The sequence below is a fragment of the Paramormyrops kingsleyae genome, chromosome 1 (genome assembly GCF_048594095.1).
Source record: "Paramormyrops kingsleyae isolate MSU_618 chromosome 1, PKINGS_0.4, whole genome shotgun sequence".
Classification (NCBI taxonomy): Eukaryota; Metazoa; Chordata; class Actinopteri; order Osteoglossiformes; family Mormyridae; genus Paramormyrops; species Paramormyrops kingsleyae.
Window position 1 is genome coordinate 31243796 of NC_132797.1, and position 23365 is coordinate 31267160.

Consider the following 23365-nt stretch of genomic DNA (forward strand, 5'->3'; position numbering starts at 1 on the left):
ACACAAACATACCTTCCCACAGTACCCTCACATGTACTCAGCCTGCTACAACTCAAAACAAAGAGGCGTAACCCTATTGATTAATAAAGTATAAACTTCACTGTTCAATATTATAACAGATACAGAAGGTAGATTTATAATACTTAATTTATCTATTAAAAATATGGATTTCTACATTGCTAGTGTTTATGGACCAAATGTTGATGACCCCTCCTTTTTTCATGCTTTCTTCCCTTCACTTTCTGTTCATTCGGACTCCACACTTATAATAGGAGGAGACTTCAACTTGGTATTGAACCCAGAAATTGACAGGCTCATCACGGCAGTGAGTCAAAGGAACTGGCAGTCTGCAGATATTCTTAAACAATACATGAATGATTTTGGTCTTTGCGATGCCTGGCGTTCACATCATCCCACTTCCAGGGATTACACCTTCTTCTCACCAGTACACCACTCACACTCTCGCTTAGATTACTTTCTAATGAGCAGCTCCATGATGAGGAACATCACAGAAACCCAGATACACTCCATCGTTATCAGTGATCACGCACCAGTGTCTCTTTTACTGGCAAAGGAAAGAGTCACACCACCAAGTAGGAACTGGAGATTCAACACGTCCTTACTTAAAGAACAAGATTTTATTAATTATTTAAAAAATGAGTGGGCAACATATTTGGATAACAATGACTTACCAGAAGTCTCACCATGTATTCTCTGGGAAGCAGGAAAGGCAGTAATGAGAGGAAAAATAATATCTTACTGTACACATAAAAAAAATAAAGAAAAAACATATGTTGCAGAATTAGAACAGAAGATTAAATCGCAAGAAACAGCGGGGCTGTGGGTGGCTAGTGGCTTCTTGGAGCTGGGGGGGCTGTGGCTGCTGTCCTGTGATGTCTGGGTGTCTGCCCTGGCTGGTGGTGGTGGGGGGGGCTTGGGCAGGTGCTGCCCGTCGGTCATGGGGCGTGGGGTCTGGGGTGCCGGTGGTGGTGGGGGCTGGCCCTGGGATGGGTGGTTGGCCTCTTCGGTGCGGGCTTGGGTGGGGGGGTCTGGGGCTCTGGTGCCCGGGGCCTGGCCGTTTCCTTGGTGGGTGCCTTCCTGCGCGGGTGGCCTGTGCTCCCTCTGGGGCGCTGCCCGGGGGGGTGGGTTGGTCCATGTCTGGGGGGCCAGCCTGCGCTGTTTGGGGGGTGGAATGTCTCGAGCCCGGGCTGGTCTGCAACTTTTTTGTCGTCGAATGAGTGGGTGACTGAGTGCGGGCTGCCCTTTGGGGCGGGGGAGGCTAGCTCTTGGCGTCGGCACTGCTCCGGGGTGTTGTTGCCGGGGGGCCCCGGGTCCACTCCATCCCATGCCGCGGTGGGGGGCTGGGGTGCCTAATGAGCCAGCTGGTTAGCTGGCTCTCTTCTGCCAGGGGGTAGTAAGCTCCCCCCTGGTATCATGAATCCCAGCCCCTCTCCCCCCTCACTCACACAACATGCCACGCACACATGTAGGATCTCGGGGTGGGAATGTGCCGCGCACGCTGCGGTGAGGGGGCCATCCACATGGCCTTACTCGCTGTGCTGCGCGGCCCTCTGCCTCCCCTTGTTTTAATTGTACTTTAGTCATCACATATCAGTATACACACAGGGCCTTGGGGGGTGGGGGCACTACTCAGAGGTTGGTGGGTGGGGCCGCTGAGGTGGTCTCACTCACCTCTTCATTGCTGCCCGCCCCTCAATTTTACTTACACCATATACATTGAGAGTCTTGGCGGGGGGGGGGGGGGGGGGGGGGGATGGGGAGGAGAGCTGTTTGCAAGCAGCGCTCCTCCTCGCTTCCCCTGTCAATTTTAAATACATCTTAAGTTTCTCAACAGTCATACTCATCCCTTACACCACATACACTCACAATCACCAACACATGCATCCAACACTCCACCTCTCACACAGGTGCGTGGGGGAGGAGAGTGGGCGGGTCTTCCTATACCCCTGCTCCCTGCCCGCGATGGTGGGGGGGCACTCGGGTAGTCATCCAGCTGGCGGCACCCTGGGGTTGCGGCTGGTGCTGGGGGGTGGCGTCCGTTCCCCCGCATGGCGGAGGGCGGTCCGGAGTGGATGGGCTTATGTCTTTTGGTCTCTGTGTATGTGTCTGTGTATGTTGTGTGCGTGGGTGTATGGTCTATGTGTATGGCTGAGAGGTGTGTCTGCGTGGGCAGTGTGGGTCTGGGTCCGGGGCTAGCTGCTCCTTCCTGGGCGCGGCTGCCTCCTTCTCATGGTTGCTGACCTTCCTCCCCGGGTAGTGGCATGGGGGGGGCTCGGGCCTCTCCGGCGCGGGTGGGGCTCTCTGCCGGGGGCCGGTCGGCTCCCGGCCGCCTGGGGTCCTGGGGCCCTGGGGCCCTGGCCCGTGCGGGAGCGGCCGTCACCCTCGCGGGGTCGGCTGCCTGTTGCTTCTAGTTCTCTGGGGCTCGTGCCCTTTTGGCTGCGGGGGCTGCGCCTGGGTCCTCCCTCCTCCTCCTGCTGGGGTGGGGACCCGGCTGTCGTGGGGGCGTGGGGCCTTGGCTCTTCCGTGCTCTTGGGGGGCTGCGGACGCCTTGGGTCTCCTGGGCCTGTCTCCTGGGCCTCTGGTTCTTGTGGGGTGTGGTTGCGGCCCCCCACCCTCGCTATCAAGTGCATTCCATGGAGAAATTCACACGCACCCAACACACGCATACGTGTTCAAACACCTCCCCCAAACAGATGAACACACATGTAAATACACCTCCACGCTCCCTTCCAAGCACACGCAATAATTTTGTATGTCTGTATATCTGTTTTATTTTCTTTATTTCTGGTATTTATCCTTTTTTGGTTGTATTTCAAATGCGTTTTTTTTTTCCTTTTCTTGCTTTATGTGCTTTTTACGTTACTCCTGTCTTTCTTAGCCTCTCTGTCCCACTGTTGTCTCCGCCTTTGTTAGTTTTTTTTTGTCTCTCTCTCTCTCTCTCTCTTTCCTTCCTTCTCTTTAATCTCTCTCCCTACCCCTTTTCTTCACTCATTTTCCTAATCTATTACTCCCTTCCGGGCAGCACGGCAACTGGAATATTTTACATGTATTAAACAAAATACAGTAAATATTCAAATAAAAAGAAATTGACCAACATGAAGGGCCTATACAGAGTTTATAGAGCCCCTCATGGTAAAGCAAATATGTCTGATACAGCATTGCATTCAGACCATTGTTCTGCTTGCAAAAGCTGCCGGACAGGACACATGAAAAAAAAAAAAAAAAAATGCTTGATTTTCATTGGCTAATTATGGCCACCATTGTATGATTTATGACTGTCATATTATGGGTCTGACCTCAAACTTGGCCATAGTAGACATGTGCCAAATTTCACTCAGATGGGCCAAGAAGTTTAGGAGATATTGAAATTAAGGTATTTGTAGCGCCCCCTATTGACTAAATGTGGGCCGCTTTGTATGGTGTCCCCAGAATGGAGCAGGGAGGTAGGACTGTAAGTCTGGTTAAGGTAGGCTAAGGCAGGGAGAAGTTATAGCAGTCAGACTGAAACAGGCCAAATTTAGGTAGGGTTTGGGCATGGCTAGTGGCCATAAAATAGACAAATGTCAGACTTTCTTGAATATCTTTTGATCAGCTCAGAGGACTGATTGCTTTGACACCTCATTTGTCTGATTTGGTCGAATAGTGTAGGACTTTAAGGCAGAAGTCAGTTTTGTAAATTATGATATACGGAGCCTAATAGTTTCACTCTAGAAGTTGTAGGGAATATCTGCCTGCATCTGTAGAAAAAAGAATTTCGATTGTAGGACTAACAGGACAGGAGATATTGGCTGAAAACTGTATGGAGGAGCCGTCCTGGAAGCATCCTAGGCAGATGCCTGAACCCATGGTTCGAATTACGGGGGGTACTGTACCCCCCAATCACGATCCTGACCCCCCCAAAGAGACAAAAATAGAAGTTTGGGGAGGGGTCTTAACATTTTTCTTTTGTTGTAAAAAAAAAAAACAAAAAAAGCTCTCCGTGTAGGAAAATTTTATGTAAAACGATTTGTCACCCCTAATGTGGACCGTACTATTTTAATCACCTCGGCGCTAGAAGCAGCCAGTCAGTTGTGTCATTCATTCTCATTGAGTGACCTGTTCATTGTGTTCGTCTGTCATGGTACTGTTTGTCGTGCGTTGGTAAATGTGAGTAGCCAGCAGAAGTCTAGCCTGTTGAAAATGTGTTATTTTACAACCTTCATTTACTCGTTTAAGTGTTTCATCAACTAATGCAAGCTGACGTCTTTATAAGTTGAATTACTTACCATTGTCCTTCTGAGGCCGGTCTTCTGTCGAGTTGAGCTACTTTGTCAAGGTAAGCTACTGTAGTGCTAATCGATAGCCCTAACCGTAGCTTACCTCAACAAAGTAGCTCAACTCGACAGAGTTAAATTAAAACTTTCTGTAAGATACGGCCCCCAGCCACACCCAGACCATACAGGTGTCATGCCCATTTCAATCACACATCTATATCTCAGGCCTGCCTCAGCCAATCAACACCAAACTTGAACATATCCTGTAGGACAGTACTTGGGAAGGGCCCTCCAAATTTTGTGCCGATCGGCCAAACGGGGGCGCAACAGCAATGTAACATGTCTGTATTAACCTGGAAAACCAGTGCAACTTACATTTTCTCATTTCTGTTCCAGTCACATATTACTGCTTAAAATCTTTTATACTCCCAAGTTCTCTGAATCATGCCAAATCAAGATATATGTACTGTCCAATGACAGTGATTTGCAGTCTCTAGTGATGTTTAAAAACTGCATAAATTACATATTCCTATAACTCCTACAATGTCCACCCCACCTAGGTCATTCTGGTAGCAGGTCAATCAACACACTGCCCTTATGGGTAATTTATAAAAAAAATTGAGCTACCTGTACACTATGGCCACCAACCACACCCAACCTGCACCATTTCCATGCTCATTTCAATCAACCACCTAAATCCCAGTCGTGTTTAAGCCAATCATCACCAAATTTGACCCACTAATGTATCACTGGACCCCAGACAGACCCTCCAACTTTGGTGCCGATCGGTCAAACGGGGGCGCTACAGCCACTGTCCATATACGTCTATGACCCACCTTAGCAAATTCAGCTGAAATGTCCTTATTTCTCATAAAATCTTCAAAGAATTGTTACTTTTCCCTTCACCTGAGTCCATATTTTTAATTTCCTTTCATTTTTCACCCATTTGCCTCATTATCAGACTTCATTTACACATGAGAAGGCCTGAAAGTAATGAATAGCATTTATCAAATGGAGCGCTGACTCCACCTGCTGGCCACACCATTTCCATGCCTGTTTCAATCAAACAGCTATATCTCAGTTATGCTCACAAAATTTGACCCACTACTTTAGCACTGGCCCACGGACAGACCTTCCACCTTTCATGCTCATTGGTCAAACACCCCACACATTGCGCGGGCCCAGAGAGAGAGCGCAAAGGGCCCCCCTCAAGCCCCTATCGCCCCCCCGCTCAGTGTGTGTGTGTATGGTGTGTACATGTGGGTGTGTATGAACTGAAGTGTGTGCAATTAAAAACTGTGATGCATTAAAAGTGAGGGAGTGGTCAGGGCACGAGCTCCCCACTGCTGGCAGACGGCAGAATCCTACGCGCCCCACCCTATTCCCAAAAAAAATATATATATATGGTGTATCAGGACTAGATGGTCAGTATGGATACCGAAGGTGCATTAAAATTGTGTGAGCAGGCAAGGCATGTCACCCCACCGCTGGCAGACGGTATGCTTGCGATGTATTTTTCATATTGGTGAATCATGGCCAAGAGACTGAACGTATTAAGACGAACTCACAGGTGGCCCCGCAACTGGCCACGTCGCCCATGTAGCATAGAATTAAAGAAATTTGTTGAATGTCCCCCTGTCACTGTGATGATTTGGGAGATGGTAATTGTCCGACTTCACTACTCACGATTTGGTGGAGTACCTCCAACTCCACCTAGCAGACATACATATGAGGTGATTTAGGTATGGATTGATTCTGATCGTGTGTCGAATAATCATCCTGAGATTCAGATACGTCGTCCATGATTCACCTATAATATTATTGTATTAAGGTTAAACTGCATAAGTATGTTTTTTTTTCCTTACTAATTACTTATATAACTTGTTTTTCAGAATTGACTTGTTTCTCATGAATGGAGTATCCTTATCTTGTTTGAAAGAATCCTTGTTCTGGGATGCTTACCCTGTTCAATGATGCTTACCATGTTCTTCTGGGTTTCTGACGGGCTTTCTGAGGACAAGGAAAGGTGTGGCTCAATATGTTTTGCACACCACTGGTCGGTGTATGAGACACCTGCCTCGTCTTCACAGAGAAGAGAAAGTATTGCTCAAGGATATTTGTCTCATTATCTTTGATTGAAACCGCATCAAGTGTTCAGTATGTGTAGGACACTTACACCATCCTCAGGAGGAGGGGGGACGCATTGATTATGGGAACTTGTCATCATTTCAGATTGAAACTGCAAGCAGCATTACTCAGACAAAATTTCGAAATTTGAGAACACATTGCCTGAGTGAGCCTGGCCAGCTCGTCGCCTGCCCACACGCAGCGCTAAAATTAGTATAAAGGAAGGGGGAGATCTGAGTACTGACCGGAGCTCAGACGTGGGATAGAGCACGCGTCGCCCAGCACTTTCTCGGGACTCACGTGCTGGTCTCCTGCCAGAACTGAAACGGGCTCCCCAGTCCGTGTGTGAAGGTGGGTGATGATGGCATGTCCGAGTGTGAATAGCTTTGCAGTGTCTGTGTATTGATTCAATTATTATTGGGATTTCTCATTGCATGTGAATAACAATAATAATAGTATCAATTTGCATTTTCTATGTTTGCATCTTTTACCGTCTTTTATATATATATATATCACTTGAATTTGCAGCAATATTCTTGTTTATGATATATGATATTATTTGATATCACTTGTGATACAAGATTAATTTGCATTGCCTTTGATCCAGTATCTTGGTATTGATTGTAATGCAAGCTTATTTTGTATTACTTGTAATAAAGTGTTTTTGAGTGAACCTAAGTGTGCCTGTTTGTTCCTTCGAGAGCCCTATATGCCCTTCACATCATTTTAAAACATTTTGCCGTCACGAACAGGACTTGAGGGGAAAAAGATATAGGACTAAGGAACAAACATGTTTAGGAGAAAGATAGCAGCGCCCGAGCCTGAAGTGCTCCCTGAGTGGGATGAGATGCAGTTTGCTGCGTTAGCCCAGGAGATAAGGAAAGGTGGAGGGCCTGTTGATTTTTGGACTGTCGCGTTGAGAAAAGCCGAGCCTCAGCAGGTGTTGACATGCCTTAGAAAGGCTCTGGTGACTGCAAAGGATCCTGTGCTGCTCTACAGAATCGCTTATGGATCGTGTTGGCTGCGTACAGAATGCAGTATGAGCACACAGACCAAGCTGAGAGGGAGAAAGAAAGACAGACGAAAGAGTTGACTGAGACGTTCGGTCGGATGACCCTAGCACAGGGTCAGGTGGATATGTCGCATCAACATCTGCAACAGGTAATGGGGGTTGCAGAGCGGGCTGCGATGCATGTAGCAAAAGCTAATGCCTGGAAAAAGCAGATTCTGTGTCCAAGAAAAATAAGAGCGTTTGTAGCTACTGCAACTGCTGCTAATTGGGATCCCGAGCGGTGGGATGGAAATATCTGGGACACAGATCATAATGATGGTGATTACATCTGGGACTCAGGAGGGGGATGGACAATTTAAATTCAGAGGTACAGTGACAGTGTGACCGGTATTGGTGGGGAAGGTGAAATTGAAGAAATACCGAATGTGCAGATGGTAGCAGGAGATATCTGAAACAATAATATACTCCCTTTGAAAAACAACTTCTGGCATGTAATTGGGCATTATTAGAAATGGAACAGATGACAATAGGACACGATGTCCTACTCTGACCTAGGATTCATATTATGATTGTTATTTTTATACTGATTCTTGGTCAGTAGCGAATGGTATGGCTGTTTGGATGCCTACGTGGAGAAATCAAAATTGGAAAATTAGGACCAAGGAAGTTTGGGGTAAAGAATTAAGGGAGCGAATCTGGAAACAAGTAAAGAGAATAAAAACACAGGTATGTGGGTTCAACAATAAGACGACCCACCTAAACCTGCAGAAGTTATAGCTATGGGACAAGATAACAGCGTGGATGTTATGGAGCCAGGCGCCAAAGTTGGCGAGATATCCCAGTTAATAAATGTTAGTTATGAGAAAACTAATGTGCATGCGAGTTCTTCTTTATGTGTATAGGATGGTTCTGGTGGTGGGTGTGGCCGACGCTGCTGGCGATGTTCGGCTATGCTGCAGTCCCAGCGACCGAGTTGGAACACATTTCCACCTTCAAGCTTAGGTGGAAAAACTGCACCGAGACCCGGCAGCAGGGATGTACTGGCCATCGGGACTACCGGGAGATTCCCGGTGGGCCGCGGTCTTTGTGGGCCGGTGGGTTAGGCATTTAGTTTTTAAATTATTTATAATCGTAATTCTGTTTGGAAGTTTATTGTTGTATAGTTGAAATCCCATGTTTGTGTCTTTCTAATTGGCCGCATAAAGCTGATGCGAACTGCGAGACCGACTGCTAAACTTACGATCAGCACACGTGACGTATTCGCTGAGCATTGGCCAATCAAAATCAAGTTCAAGTTTTTGAGCAGGTGCTGAGTAAGCGACTGCAGCGATTAGCCAAGTGAGCCGATGCCGTGTACTCTGTGTGCAACGATAGTGAACATGATAAAACACAAAATATCAAAACGTAAAGGAGGAGCCGAGAAGTTGAGAGAGAAAAAAAGACAAGCACTTGAGCTAGAGGCCACCAAATGTGTTAAAATAAATCTGTTATTTGCTGGAAGGCCGGCAAAACACTTAGGTGAAGATGTCAGCAGGGCGGCCCAGACTGCTGAGGTGAGACGGACATTTAATAAACGTGGTGTTAATCAGAATCCACTCTGAAATGTTTTTGGCTATTAAGGGATTTGCATATTGGTATTGTGATATTGATTTAATACAGCAGTTTCACGAACAAGATGCTAATATTAAGTGACTGTAACTACAACACTATTGCCTGATTTTACTCTATTTCGTCAATTTCAAAGCTGAGCTCCTGCATCTCCACCCAAACAAAGTGGTATTTTGTTTATGAATGAACATGAATTTATGAATGAATGTTATAGTAAGTCAATGATTCAGCTATCCATTCATAAAGGTTTAATCTGATGTCAAATGCCTACCACCTCCTAGGACTTGCATACAAGTTCCTGCTCACCCTGTTCATCACTCAAGTTGCCTGTGAACGTACATTTTCTTTGCTGAAGTTCATTAAAACCAGACTTAGATCCAAGCTGTCACAGGAGCATTTGGAAGCCTTCATGTTGATGGCAACAGAGAGGGACATCCTCTTCTCTCTGGACTCTGATGTGATCATTGACAAAGTTGCAGAGAAAAGTGAGCTGTTTACTAAGCTTCTTCTGTAGGCCCTTGTAGTGATATTGAAATATATTTGCCTCAAGCACCTCTTGAAATATATTTACAGCAGAAATTTTGTACCCTAAGCATCAATATGTTTCACTAGAATAACAACCATACATCAATTAAGACCTTTCATTATTTACAATAAAACCTGATAAAACAATTAGCATTTTCTTATTTATTTTTCAATTCATTTTAATAGTAAATAAATTGTATTTATATTCTAATCAGCCATTTTACATGTATATTGAGGATAATGGAAACTGAATTAATACATATAGATACATACAGTGTGTGTGTGTGCGTGTGTGTGTGAACGTGGTGGGCCGGTGTGGATGATGTCCAGGGCTGTTTTTATGTCCCAGTCCAACCCTGCCCGGCAGCAGGACAACTTCACATGTTCAGCCAACCAACCCTGCTTCATCGTTGAACTACCCCCTGTGAACAGGAGCGAGATGTACTTCTGCAGGGAGTGCTATAGGAGAAAGAAGATTCCCATCCTCGTGTCTACCGGAGTGCCCCTTCAAGTGGGTGTGGGGGTGTGACTTAACTCCATGGATGAATTGGACTGAATGTACTATGACTGGAGGTCGATGGATATGGGTTTTTCAATAGCCGATGCCGATATTTAGGAGTCAGGGTCAGGCGACGGCCGATATATGCTGCCGATTATTTTTGCCCGATAATTGGACGTTTTCCCCTCTATTTGCATGTTAAAATATCACACTAATAATGACAAAGGATACACAAAATTTCTCAACTTAGCATTTATTGAATACTGACTTGTGTAAATTTAAATATACACTTAAATAACAAAAACACAATACAACTTGTAAACAATAAAAGTTATAAACAATACAAATAGCAGCATCAGAATCTCTTTTACTGCACAATATACCAGCAAACTCCACATTTCTGAGGGAAGGAAAATTTGTAAACAATACAAAAAGGAAAGAGCATGTTATCTTCAGTTTTAATCCCAGTTCCAGTCCCTGAGTCTTCCTCGCCCCACCCATCCCTCACAGCCATCAGACAGCAATTACTAAAACAGAAGAAAAAATGCAAGGTTTGGACGTTTTGAAAAGAAGACCGATTACGGATTTAGCCAGCGTTTTTTTCATGATTCTACATTAAGATTTCAGCGAGATATAAATTGAAATAGACGCGAAAAGGCCGTCCCACCTGGGAGAGCTCCAGTCCTTCCGAAGGAGGACCTTGACGAGAACCCAATCTCCAGGTTTGAGGTTGTCCTGTAATACAGAAGCAGAATTTACTGGCAGACTACTGGGCCTTTGCAGTCTGCCAGCGTTGTTTCCCTGTGCGCCTTTGTTATATCACTCATTTCTGTAGCTAGGGGAAAAGGCCTACCATGCTCTATTTCAAACGTCATAAGACCTGTTGGGGTTGGCGTAATTCTCATCCACAGTTTTACCAGAGATAAGCATTCCAGCCATGGTCTCCCTGTCTCTTCCACTGTTTTTCTTAGCCTAGTTTTTATGGTACCGTTGGTTCTTTCCACTAGTCCTGCACTCTGAGGATTTAAGCGGAAGCTGCTTTGAAGTTCTAACACCGCTTCCCAAAATTCTCCTACACCTTCTTCTACAGGGGGTATCCCTTTTAAAGCAGCTGTCCTATCCTCTGCTGTCCAGGGTCTGTACACTAACATTGTTTCGGGACCTGTTCCGTCCTGCCCCCTATCAGGATTCGCAACTTCCACCATGGGGCATTGAAACTCTGGGGTTGATGCCCCGTCTTCACTACTGGGGTGAAATTTAGTTTTATATGACTCTAAGTCTTTCACTGGATACAGTGAAGAATCCTTGCTCCGGGTCACCATTGGATGGAAAGGAGATTCTGGTGCCAATGACGCTAATGGAGCAGAATGTGTTCAGTGTTTTAGGCGCTGCTATCTGCTTATCTTTTAGTGCTACTCCCGGTGTCTGCTGCGACAGCGGGGGAGCGGCAGATGTTTCTTGTCTATGTGGGGCCTTTGCTACACTTTCCTCATCAGGAGTAACTAGTACTGCGGCCGCAAGCTTTTCTTTCCTTTTACCTTTCTTTTCCTGTCTAGTTGCGTCTCTTAACCTACTTTGTTCCAATCATTTTTCTGACATTCTATACTCCTTCTTCCGTCTGTCCAACTTTCCGCTATTCTTAGTGCGCAACATTTCTAGTTTTAAATCACTCTGTAGCTTAAGAATGTCTGTCGTATGGAGGCTTCCTCCAAACCCATGTTTTCTTTTCCACCTTTTGTTACTTATAGTCCCTGCTCCTTCCACATATCCTTCCATAAACTTTTCATCTCCCTCTAAGGATGGCTGTTTACTTTGCCCCTTCCCCATCCTTTTACTTGTCGATTGTTATTACTACAAGGGTCCTGAGCAGAAATTCTCTAGCACGAGATTAGGGAGAGGACACTAACACGGCCTTCTACTGCACACTATCTGTGCAGCGGTGTCAGTTTTCAGGGATGAAACCCGTCCTTGATCTCCCAATCACCAGTACGTCTTTCTTCCCAGGCAAAGAAACAAAGGACTAGTAGAATCAGCCTAGGATTCTATAAATCACTTAGTCCTCTACATTCACACAAACATTCATACCCAGTTGATTACGGCCAACTCTAGCCTTTGTCAATTAACAGGTCAATTAAATTCTAATTCAACTATTTCCTTACGGCGAAATATAACCAATTTAGACTATTTCCTTACGGCGAAATATAACCAATTTAGACTATTTCCTTACGCCGAAATATAACCAAACGTCTCACCTCTGGGGTCAGTCACGACGATCGGGATCCGTCAGGCATCACCAGGCGTCGAGCGCAGTCCTAACCACCGGCCTGGTCACGAATTCTCACGTTCCAGGACTTTCTCGACCCGTCTTAGACGAGCGGCTGTCGACAGACTTCGGTGTCGCTCCTCTCGGCGCCCCGGTGATGTCCTCAGGATTCCCGATCCTCACGGATCACTGGTATAAAGTTTTATGTCGGAGAGAGTGATCAGCCTGTCTCCAGGTTTGAGGTTGTCCTGTAATACAGAAGCAGAATTTACTGGCAGACTACTGGGCCTTTGCAGTCTGCCAGCGTTGTTTCCCTGTGCGCCTTTGTTATATCACTCATTTCTGTAGCTAGGGGAAAAGGCCTACCATGCTCTATTTCAAACATCATAAGACCTGTTGGGGTTGGCGTAATTCTCATCCACAGTTTTACCAGAGATAAGCATTCCAGCCATGGTCTCCCTGTCTCTTCCACTGTTTTTCTTAGCCTAGTTTTTATGGTACCGTTGGTTCTTTCCACTAGTCCTGCACTCTGAGGATGGTATGCGCAATGATTCTTTAGTTTAAACCCTAGCTCTTGTGAGCACAGGTCCATTGTTCGATTTACAAAATGGGTACCGTTATCCGATCTGATGGTTTGAGGAATGCCATATGTGGGGAAATAACTGCCTACCAGACATTTCGCCACCGTCATCGCATCACAGTGTAACTGGATATATTTCAACCCACTTCGAGAACGTATCAATTATTACCAAACAGTACTTTTTTCCCTGTGACCATGACAGCTCAATAAAGTCCATGTGAATAATTTGAAACGGGTGCTCTGCTACCGGAAACTGCCCTCTCTTAGGTCTCAGGTTGCCCTGGGAATTATGCTTACAACAGATAAGGCATGATCTACAAAAGTTCTTTGCATAATCAGAAAAATTTATAGTATAGAATTGTTGATGTATTATATGTACCATCCCTCCTGTTGAGACATGGGTATTCCCGTGGCTCACCAATGCCGCTGTTTTGTATAAATTTTTTGGAAGTACGGGCTTATCGTCGATGTAGTAGATATCATTAATCTGAATTGCTCCTCTTTTGATCCAGGCTTTTACTTCTGAGAGCGGCGCATGTTTTTGAGAATCACTTAGTATATCTGTGTCAATCAGTAGGAGATCCGTCATTTTCAATATAGGTTGTTTCTGTGCTGCTGCCTTTGCTGTTGCATCCGCGAAACTATTTCCTACTGTAGTTAAAGTGGTATCAGTTTGGTGGGCTTTACATTTACATATTGCAAGAGCAGATGGTAGCTGTACGGCATCTAATAGTCGTAATAACAAATTTGTGTGTGTTAGGGAGGTGCCCTGCGATGTTTTAAATCCCCTGTTCTTCCATACTTTGGAGTGATGGTGAACCGCTCCGAACACATATTGACTGTCAGTGTATATTGTCAATGATCTGTCTTTGTGCAATTCACATGCTCTGATGACAGCATACAATTATGCTGCTTGAGCTGAACATGTCGGGGGAAGTGCATTAGCTTCAAGTACTTCATCAGTCAAAACTACAGCATAACCAACCTTATTTCTCCCAGTACTGTCTTTTGACGCTGAACCGTCAACAAACACAGTTACTGAATTCGATAATGGCGTTTGAGAAATATCATGTCTTGGTTTTGTTTGTTCCTCTACTGTGGCTTTACATGAGTGTGGTTCCCCATCCACAGCTGATGGAAGGAGAGTACTCGGGTTCAAAGGGCCACATCTCTGCAATATGATATTTGGTTGTGAAAGTAGAAGTGAAACTAGAGTGAGGTGTCTGGCATGTGTCAGGAAGGGGAGTGGTGTCTAACAGTATCAATGAAACTGAGTGTGGAACTTTCAAAGTGAGTGGGTGACATAACACTAATTCTGCTGACATTTTTACAGCTTCTGCTGCTGCGGCGCAGGCCTGTAAGCATTGGGGGAAACCTGCTGCAACTGCATCTAAGCGTTTGGAGTAAAATGCCAATGGTCTGTCTTTAGACCCAAATGGCTGTGTCAACACGGCTTTCATGTATCCTTGACTAGCGTCAACACATAGGGTGAAAGGCTGTTGGTAGTCTGGCAAGGCCAATGTGGTATTAGTTTGCAGCATTAGTTTAAGGTTTGTGAATGCTGCTTCCCCTTCTCTGGTCCATTCAATTTTGTCCCTTAGGGCCATGTCTTTCCCGTATATTAGGGATTGTAAAGGTTGGACTAAGGCTGCATAATCTGGAAGCCATTCCCTGCAGTAATTCCATTCCCTGTTATTTCTCTCCCATTTAAGCGGAAGCTGCTTTGAAGTTCTAACACCGCTTCCCAAAATTCTCCTACACCTTCTTCTACAGGGGGTATCCCTTTTAAAGCAGCTGTCCTATCCTCTGCTGTCCAGGGTCTGTACACTAACATTGTTTCGGGACCTGTTCCGTCCTGCCCCCTATCAGGATTCGCAACTTCCACCATGGGGCATTGAAACTCTGGGGTTGATGCCCCGTCTTCACTACTGGGGTGAAATTTAGTTTTATATGACTCTAAGTCTTTCACTGGATACAGTGAAGAATCCTTGCTCCGGGTCACCATTGGATGGAAAGGAGATTCTGGTGCCAATGACGCTAATGGAGCAGAATGTGTTATCAGTGTTTTAGGCGCTGCTATCTGCTTATCTTTTAGTGCTACTCCCGGTGTCTGCTGCGACAGCGGGGGAGCGGCAGATGTTTCTTGTCTATGTGGGGCCTTTGCTACACTTTCCTCATCAGGAGTAACTAGTACTGCGGCCGCAAGCTTTTCTTTCCTTTTACCTTTCTTTTCCTGTCTAGTTGCGTCTCTTAACCTACTTTGTTCCAATCATTTTTCTGACATTCTATACTCCTTCTTCCGTCTGTCCAACTTTCCGCTATTCTTAGTGCGCAACATTTCTAGTTTTAAATCACTCTGTAGCTTAAGAATGTCTGTCGTATGGAGGCTTCCTCCAAACCCATGTTTTCTTTTCCACCTTTTGTTACTTATAGTCCCTGCTCCTTCCACATATCCTTCCATAAACTTTTCATCTCCCTCTAAGGATGGCTGTTTACTTTGCCCCTTCCCCATCCTTTTACTTGTCGATTGTTATTACTACAAGGGTCCTGAGCAGAAATTCTCTAGCACGAGATTAGGGAGAGGACACTAACACGGCCTTCTACTGCACACTATCTGTGCAGCGGTGTCAGTTTTCAGGGATGAAACCCGTCCTTGATCTCCCAATCACCAGTACGTCTTTCTTCCCAGGCAAAGAAACAAAGGACTAGTAGAATCAGCCTAGGATTCTATAAATCACTTAGTCCTCTACATTCACACAAACATTCATACCCAGTTGATTACGGCCAACTCTAGCCTTTGTCAATTAACAGGTCAATTAAATTCTAATTCAACTATTTCCTTACGGCGAAATATAACCAATTTAGACTATTTCCTTACGGCGAAATATAACCAATTTAGACTATTTCCTTACGCCGAAATATAACCAAACGTCTCACCTCTGGGGTCAGTCACGACGATCGGGATCCGTCAGGCATCACCAGGCGTCGAGCGCAGTCCTAACCACCGGCCTGGTCACGAATTCTCACGTTCCAGGACTTTCTCGACCCGTCTTAGACGAGCGGCTGTCGACAGACTTCGGTGTCGCTCCTCTCGGCGCCCCGGTGATGTCCTCAGGATTCCCGATCCTCACGGATCACTGGTATAAAGTTTTATGTCGGAGAGAGTGATCAGCCCCCCCGGCCGCTGGCCCACAGAGTATGAGACACGCGCTGTTTTACTTGCAAGGGTGCACACCGCAGTGTAGCTACAAGGGTATGGCACCACGAGAGGGTTTATTTATACTTTAAGGTGATCAAGATACATTTTGGGTGTGAACAACATTTCGAGTGGGATAGAATGGGATGTGGAAGTGGGAACAACAGAACGTACAGCAGAGGTGGGCTCGTCTGCTGCACGTGATAGAAAATTACTGTTAAGCACTTACACAGTTGCCATATAAAACAAGTTATACATTCATAAGAATACACGAGTGATAATATATACACAATCTCAACCCAACAGTGTGTGTGTGTGTGTGTGTGAACTGAAGTGTGTGCAATTAAAAACTGTGATACATTAAAAGTGAGGGAGTGGTCAGGGCACGAGCTCCCCACCGCTGGCAGACGGCGGAATCCTGCGCGCCCCACCCTATTGCCAAAAAAAAAAAAGATGGCCAGTATGGTAAGGTACATTAAACTTGGGTGAGCAGGCAAGGCATGTCACCCCACCGCTGGCAGACGGTATGCTTGGGATGTATTTTATATATATATATATATTTTAATATAATCCCTCCACCACCCCCCCTCTGAGGAGGACTGCTTTATTTTTAATTTACATTGCAAAAAAAACACAAAGACAAACAAACAAACGGAAAACAACAATAATAATAATAATAATAATGTGTGTGTGTGTGTACACACACATGACCTGCACGCCCCACCCTATTCCCAAAAAAAAAAGATGGGCAGTATAAGGTACATTAAAATTGGGTGAGCAGGTAAGGCATGTCACCCTACCGCTGGCAGACGGCAGAATCCTGCGCGCCCCACCCTATTCCCAAAAAAAAAAAAAAGATGGCCAGTATGGTAAGGTACATTAAATTTGGGTGAGCAGGCAAGACATGTCACCCCACCGCTGGCAGACGGTATGCTTGCGATGTATTTAATATATATATATATTTTAATATAATCCCTCCACCACCCCCCCTCTGAGGAGGACTGCTTTATTTTTAATTTACATTGCAAAAAAAACACAAAGAAAAACAAAAGGAAAATAACAATAACAATAATAACAATGATAATAATAATTTGTGTGTGTGTGTACGTACACATCACCTGCGCGCCCCACCCTATTCCCAAAAAAAAAAAAAAGATGGCCAGTATGGTAAGGTACATTAAATTTGGGTGAGCAGGCAAGGCATGTCACCCCACCGCTGGCAGACGGTATGCTTGCGATGTATTTAATATATATATATATATTTTTTTATATAATCCCTCCACCACCCCCCCTCTGCGGAGGACTGCTTTATTTTTAATTTACGTTGCATAAAAAACACAAAAAAACACAAAAACAAACAAAAGGAAAATAACAATAATTATAATAATAATAATGTGTGTGTGTGTGTGTACGTACACATCACCTGCGCGCCCCACCCTATTCCCAAAAAAAAAAAAAAGATGGCCAGTATGGTAAGGTACATTAAATTTGGGTGAGCAGGCAAGGCATGTCACCCCACCGCTGGCAGACGGTATGCTTGCGATGTATTTAATATATATATATATATTTTTTTATATAATCCCTCCACCACCCCCCCTCTGCGGAGGACTGCTTTATTTTTAATTTACGTTGCATAAAAAACACAAAAAAACACAAAAACAAACAAAAGGAAAATAACAATAATAATAACAATAATTATAATAATAATAATGTGTGTGTGTGTGTGTACACACACATGACCTGCACGCCCCACCCTATTCCCAAAAAAAAGATGGGCAGTATGATAAGGTACATTAAAATTGGGTGAGCAGGTAAGGCATGTCACCCTACCGCTGGCAGACGGCAGAATCCTGCGCGCCCCACCCTATTCCCAAAAAAAAAAAAAAGATGGCCAGTATGGTAAGGTACATTAAATTTGGGTGAGCAGGCAAGACATGTCACCCCACCGCTGGCAGACGGTATGCTTGCGATGTATTTAATATATATATATATATTTTAATATAATCCCTCCACCACCCCCCCTCTGAGGAGGACTGCTTTATTTTTAATTTACATTGCAAAAAAAACACCAAGACAAACAAACAAACGGAAAACAACAATAATAATAATAATAATGTGTGTGTGTGTACACACACATGACCTGCACGCCCCACCCTATTCCCAAAAAAAAAGATGGGCAGTATGATAAGGTACATTAAAATTGGGTGAGCAGGTAAGGCATGTCACCCTACCGCTGGCAGACGGCAGAATCCTGCACGCCCCACCCTATTCCCAAAAAAAAAAAAAGATGGCCAGTATGATAAGGTACATTAAAATTGGGTGAGCAGGTAAGGCATGTCACCCTACCGCTGGCAGACGGTATGCTTGCGATGTATTTAATATATATATATTTTTTTTAAATATAATCCCTCCACCACCCCCCCTCTGCGGAGGACTGCTTTATTTTTAATTTACATTGCAAAAAAAACACAAAGAAAAACAAAAGGAAAATAACAATAACAATAATAACAATGATAATAATAATTTGTGTGTGTGTGTGTGTGTACGTACACATCACCTGCGCGCCCCACCCTATTCCCAAAAAAAAAAAAAAGATGGCCAGTATGGTAAGGTACATTAAATTTGGGTGAGCAGGCAAGGCATGTCACCCCACCGCTGGCAGACGGTATGCTTGCGATGTATTTAATATATATATATATATATTTTTATATAATCCCTCCACCACCCCCCCTCTGCGGAGGACTGCTTTATTTTTAATTTACGTTGCATAAAAAACACAAAAAAACACAAAAACAAACAAAAGGAAAATAACAATAATAATAATAATAATAATGTGTGTGTGTGTGTACACACACATGACCTGCACGCCCCACCCTAATCCCAAAAAAAAAGATGGGCAGTATGATAAGGTACATTAAAATTGGGTGAGCAGGTAAGGCATGTCACCCTACCGCTGGCAGACGGCAGAATCCTGCGCGCCCCACCCTATTCCCAAAAAAAAAAAAAAAAAGGAGCAGCGACACCCTCCCCCCCCACCCCGACCCCACAGCCAAAGCTGCCGGGAACCAAGCCAAGAGGGCCCTCAGTGCTCCCCAGAATGAAGGGCCCCGGCCACATGCCGAACCCGCAGAGGAGCATGCGAGGGAGCGCCGGGACAACAGCCCCAAGGAGTGCAACAGTAGTACTGAATTTCCTTTGTTATTTTGTTTGTGGGTCTTTCTACATGTCATTGTAGTATTAAAATAGGGATGTGGGAATTTGTTTTGTTTTTCAAATCTTACTAGTCTTTTGTCTTTCCGGTCTAAAAAATATTCTTTAGTTTTATGGAACGAATTATGGCAACCTCTCTCTTCACTCAGAGGTACGTGATGTCACATTTGTGAGAGCAGAAATTAATCCATCGGAGTAGAATAATGCGAGAGTATAAAACGGTGCAAATCTTGGATATGTGAGGCTTGATTAGCGAGTTAAGCATAGGTCAGGTCGACCCGCTCATCACTACTGCCCCAATAATTGCAGCTAATGGTTGTCTAGTTATGTTACGCATGATTCTCCTTATTTATAATTACTTAGATGCATTAACTTCTGCTCAAAAATAATATATAAGTTGAACAACGTGAAAGTATTAAAGTATGAGATGATGTCCAAATGTCAAATTTTAATATCATATAATTATTATATAAACCTTACTTCCGTGAAAAGTTATTAAAGCTAGAGACTTGTTTCGAGATACTAAGTCGAAATTCCGAGATAGTTATCTCGTTATTTCGAGATATTACGTCGAAATTTCGAGATAATATCTCGAAATTCCGACTTAAATTTTATATAATTTTTTTCCCCGGTGGCGGCGGAAACGGGATTCCATACAAACGACTATAAAGCAGCATTTCGAAAACCGATTTAAAATAAAAATAACGGGTAAAACACTTACCTTGGCTTCTGGGCAAACGAAATTTGTATTTCCCCCTACCTTGTTGGCCCATGTCACCTCTGGCTGAAGATGAGCTACGCCGTACCGACCTCTCTGGTGAAGCTGCATCTGCAGCGCTGGCTTTTTCCGTTGGATGATTTTTTTTTTTTTCCTTTTATTCATTCGGATGTTTTTTCCCTTTGGATGTTTTTTTTTTTCCTTTCATTCATTCGGATGTATTTTCCCTTTGGATGTTTTTTTTTTTTCCTTTCATTCATTCGGATGTTTTTTCCCTTTGGATGTTTTTTTTTTTTCCTTTTATTCATTCGGATGTATTTTCCCTTTGGATGTTTTTTTTTTTTTAGACGTTTTTTTTCTTTTTCTTCTTTGGATGTTGTTTTGCGGAAGAAAAGCCGTAGATCTGCATCGCTGGCTTTTTCCGTTGGATGTTTTTTTTTTTTTTTTCTTTTATTCATTCGGATGTTTTTTCCCTTTGGATGTTTTTTTTTTTCCTTTCATTCATTCGGATGTATTTTCCCTTTGGATGTTTTTTTTTTTTTAGGTGTTTTTTTAATTTTTCTTCTTTGGATGTTGTTTTGCGGAAGAAAAGCCGTAGATGTTAACGCTACCTGCAGGAAGCGCCAACTGAACGCAGTAGAACAGTTCCAAGCTCTTTTATAGTGAGCGTCTGCCCGATGTTTACGTAAGCAACGTTTAAAGTTCTAGAAGGTTGAGACTCACCTTTCATTGGTTTCCCAGCTTTGCTGTCAAAATATTGTTTGCTGATTGGTCGAAAATGTTAAAATACCCCCGAGCACTGTAAAAAACGACTCAAGTTCCCCAAATAACACGTTACACATAAAAAAATATTTTAACTTTATTAAACTATCATAAATCGTGGGTTTGTTCAAAAGGCATAAACCTATATGCTGCACCCCAATACAGCCAACAAGAGAACAGGTTGCCCAGAGTTTGCTCAGGTGCACCCCACAGCACGTCCTTAAAAGCACATCCAGCACAGATCACACTAGTGAATGACACAGCAAATCACAACAATAAAATAGAACCCTATGGGCAATCCCGCACCCAGACTACGGGTGCCACCTGGCGCAGTCTGCCTAATAATCAACCAAAGATATACATACAACAAAGAAAAAAACACAAACAAAAAAGAAAATAAAACTAGCCAGCCGCTCCCACTAAACACCGCTAACTAAGCCGGCTGGCTAGATAATACATGATACAACCTCGGATAAAAAATATTAAAGCAACACCAGGGAGGTTTACATCTAGATCCTTAAAATTATCGACCCGTAATTCCACCTTGAAAACCCCTAAAGAACAGCAGTTTACCCCGCAACTCAGTGCCCCATTCAAACCAAATAAGGCAGGTTTTTGGGATAACCAGTAGGTCAGCTGTTCAAACCCAGGTGTGAGGACTCTTCAGCCAATCAGTCCTCTAATTAGTAATCTAATTAGGGAGTTGCAGCGGAAACCCGCATATACATCGGCCCTTTGCGGATAAGATTGCCCACCCCTGAAATAAGCAAACAGAAGGGCTTCTACACTGCGAATTCAATATGCCCGCCGATGCGCCACGAAATCTATCAGGACCCTGGCTGCCTTTCCTGTGCCTTCTCCTTTTATCGCTGCCCTTCCATCGGAGCATGCGTAGCCATCTCACCCCGGCTACGCCTCCGGTCCTAACTGCAGTTCCTATACCTGCCTATAATTGACTGGCTACAATCCACCCCCCAAAATGAAGTCGATGACCCAACGATCACAGCTAAGAATTCTATCCCCAAACCACTAGTCTTCCTCCCCAACCGAACGATCATTCACTGAACATGGTAGCTTATATGGGTTGGTATGATGACCAGCGATGGACCTGCACCTCAGGGGGGGGCACAGCCTTCCCCATTATTTGAGGCCTACTTGTGGAGGCTTCATTGCACCCCTTCCACCAGCCCTGTCCCCGTAAAATCACAGACTCCTCATCCAATTCCATTTCTGTGGGCAATCCAGACTCGGCAGACATTACCGGAACATCTTCCCCTGGTCTAATAACACCCTGTGGTACTGGACACAACTCTGTTCGGTGAACTTGGCGGACAACCCCGTCCCGCCCCACTGGAGTTACAGAGTAAACCGCACCATGATCTCGGGGACACCGAACTACCTTATACAAACGGGCATCCCAATGGTCCTGTATTTTATCTCTACCTCAAACATGGTTCCGCAAACACACCAGCTGACCTTCATCCAACCCCTGATCATTAACCAACTCATTGTGTTTCCGATTTCGTCGTGTGGCTTGTTCCTCCAACCGACCCCTCACATGCTCTTGAACCACCCGCAAAGTTTCCTGATGGTTTTGTGCCCATTCCTCCAATGGTCCACCATCCTGACTGATCCCGGCAGGGCCCAGAAGATAGTCTACCGGCAATCGAGGTTCACAGCCAAACATTAAATAATAAGGTGTCATCCCAGTCATTTGGTGGGGTGTAGTATTGTAACCATATGTCAACTGGGGCCAACGTTTCTTCTCTGCTGGAGGAAGTATGTGAAGCAAATTGTGCAAAGTACGATTGAATCTCTCACATTGCCCATTCCCCTGAGGATGGAATGGCATAGATCGACTTTTCTGAAAGTTTCCTGATGGTTTTGTGCCCATTCCTCCAATGGTCCACCATCCTGACTGATCCCGGCAGGGCCCAGAAGATAGTCTACCGGCAATCGAGGTTCACAGCCAAACATTAAATAATAAGGTGTCATCCCAGTCATTTGGTGGGGTGTAGTATTGTAACCATATGTCAACTGGGGCCAACGTTTCTTCTCTGCTGGAGGAAGTATGTGAAGCAAATTGTGCAAAGTACGATTGAATCTCTCACATTTGACAAGTCCACTGCTAAAGTTTTGTGAGGTCGACTTGCTTGCAAGGTACCTAAATAGGCTTTAAGTTTTAGCTGCACTGCCTTGCCTAAAACACTCGCACGAGATGTAGAAAGAAACTTAGTAGCACTAGTGAGGTAAGGTGAACGAGTGATAAGCAGAAAACAATTTTTCCACAATCAAAATAGGTAATAGCAGCAGAGTATAATAAATATGAAGACATGTTTTAGTGTGTGTTATGGAAATGTTCACAATATGAATATGTAGTGCATTGTTCACAATATGAATATGTAGTGCATTTATTAAAGTGAGTCTAATGGCCTGTGGGAAGAAGCTCTTGCTCAGTCGTGCAGTTTCTTTCTACATTATATTTAAGTAATCTGCACTTACACTCTGTGCAATAATACAGCAACTGTGATACACTGTGCAATATTTGACTCTATGCAATATTTTGAATCGGTGCAAATTTTAACTTTGAG

General features: G+C 44.3%; 1 long non-coding RNA gene across 2 annotated transcripts; it reads right to left on the reverse strand.

Annotated features, from left to right (window-relative positions):
• Nucleotides 1–10282: 10282 nt before the first annotated feature.
• LOC140591880 (uncharacterized) lies at nucleotides 10283–22293 on the reverse strand. Of its 2 annotated transcripts, XR_011992189.1 has the most exons (3): nucleotides 18642–21125; nucleotides 10713–18335; nucleotides 10283–10572 (listed from the first exon to the last, which is right to left on the reverse strand). It is a non-coding gene; the product is annotated as an uncharacterized lncRNA (long non-coding RNA). The 2 variants fall into 2 exon arrangements; XR_011992187.1 differs by having other exon boundaries at nucleotides 10713–22293.
• Between the last annotated feature and the right edge of the window lie 1072 nt (nucleotides 22294–23365).